Below are 2,155 nucleotides of genomic sequence, written 5' to 3' on the forward strand. Positions count from 1 at the left end.
TGTTGCATTAATATAAAACCACTAGGATGTTTTAAGAAATGGAATCATACTTAATACCATTTTGCCTTGCCACATTCTTAGCTTTGTAATCTTGTTATCTACCATGATCAAACAGGGTGCTCAAGGCTATTGCTTCTCTGTGTTTCTGAGAATGACCTTATAATACTACCAGACACATTACTGCTGCCAACTCTTGGTAGCAGTGTATAGAGAAAGAGCTAATACTTTGTTTCAAAGACTGAGAAAAGCTGCTGAAAAATGTTAAGTTTTAAAGTTGTACGAGAAGTTTAGCTCTTCTATTCCTTATAAGAATGAACACCCACATGTACACAAACACATATAAAGTTACATATGTACCTCCAAGAAAATAAACTACCACAGCCAAGAACTATTTTATGTATAGCAAGGTATAATTCATTGAGTAACTTCTGTATGCATTGTCGGTGCTTCAACCAATCTCTGTAGATCTTCTATAATTTCACCATTAATGAGAATTTACCACCAATCTTAATTTAACAATATTCCAGCCTCACAATATCCACATTATACTACACTTGATCTTAGCCAAAAGGCCGAGAAGTGATACAATATCCACATTATAAATTCTTCCCAGTGCCTGATTTCTAAAAGGCTCCACAGATTATTGAGAAATGAGAAGAAAGGAGCTAAAGGTGTAGGGAAGGTGGGACAGGTAGGGGAAGGGTAAAAAGGGAAAAGAAAAAAAATGTGAGATAATGAAAAGATGGAAATAAAGTGCTTGTAGATGGGGAGGGGAGGAGGGGGTGAAGAGAGGGCAGGGACAAGGGGAAAAAAATGAGAAACAAGACCTGTCATGTAGAGGTACAAGATCCCAACAATGAATGTAACTGTACTGTATCCCTAAAATGTACCAATAAACTCAATTAAAGCTTAAAAAAAAACAAAAGGCTCCGCAGGACCTTTTGACTGTCTTCTCTTAAAGTTTGTGAATAGACTGAATGATTAAACAATATGTTCAAATCTGATGACTTAACTGTAAAAAAAGAATCTGGTGAAACGAAGTGTATCTACTCAACATTCTTCATAACCAGACTTGACTGAGAAAATTGAAAAAGTAGCAGAGACAATGGGTATCTGAACATTTTTTCAGCCTATTGTTCACTAGACAGGGAAAACTGATACCAATTTGAGTTGATATAAGGACTCCAGATTAAAATCTTTAAAAAATGGATTAAAACAAATGCTTTCATTCAAATTAGACAATGATATTGCCTATTTTCTTTTTGGAATTAAACTACAGCTTCCTTTATGGCAAGAACTTTCTTCTTAATAGTTATATCCTGTTACTGGGGACAAAATAGATATTCAGTTAATATCGGTTGAATTGATGAATGAATGGATGATTTTATAAAAGACAATGAGAATAGCTCCTCAGTTCATCAAATTATAAGTAAACTAAGGTTTTCCTTAGGAAAGGCATGTTTTACTCTACAATAAAATGTGGAAATACAATGGGTAGAATTATATAATATTGTATGTAATCTATGTGTATGGTTGTTATTCCAAAGAAAATTTGGTTTCAAAGATAAATCTGAATCAAATTAATTTTATCTTTTCACAATATTATAATATGTATATTAAGTATTTTATTTATCAGGAAAGTAGTTTGATTTTTAAAAATCTTGCTCTAAATTTATTTTAGAATTAAATACAGAGCAGGTTTTCATTCACAAAAAATGCGAAGCAGTTGAAAACAATAATGTGAATTTCCTGGTGAAAGAAAATGAAAAAATAATTCTCGACTATTTGTTTGTAGCTTATATTAAATGAGCATGAGTAATTGTGTGCTTAAAAAGAATAAAGTGAACCTACTAAACTCACTTGACTGGGACTTACAGATTAGGTAGTTTTCCTTCTTAGAGGAAAAAAAAAGATTTATAAGCAACGAACCAATTATTCCATTTTCTTACTAAATATAGAAAATACTCACAGAGTAGATGATACATCTTTGAAGAGTAGTACAAAATCTGTCACAAATTATGGCTCATTTTATTCAATGTAAATGTTTCTTGAAAACAAAAATAAATGGTTAAGAAATTTTTGCATTCTAAGAGAGGCAGTTTCTACAATGCATGCCTTGGCTCATATTGTCTTTAATATCAAGGTGTAACATTCA

The 2,155-nt window shown here is 32.0% G+C and overlaps 1 pseudogene; it reads right to left on the reverse strand.

The window, feature by feature from the left end:
• Positions 1–489: 489 nt before the first annotated feature.
• Positions 490–584, reverse strand: LOC117287500 (annotated as a pseudogene).
• Between the last annotated feature and the right edge of the window lie 1,571 nt (positions 585–2,155).

The sequence above is a fragment of the Fukomys damarensis genome, unplaced genomic scaffold (assembly GCF_012274545.1).
Source record: "Fukomys damarensis isolate Sample0158 unplaced genomic scaffold, DMR_v1.0_HiC HiC_scaffold_3, whole genome shotgun sequence".
Classification (NCBI taxonomy): Eukaryota; Metazoa; Chordata; class Mammalia; order Rodentia; family Bathyergidae; genus Fukomys; species Fukomys damarensis.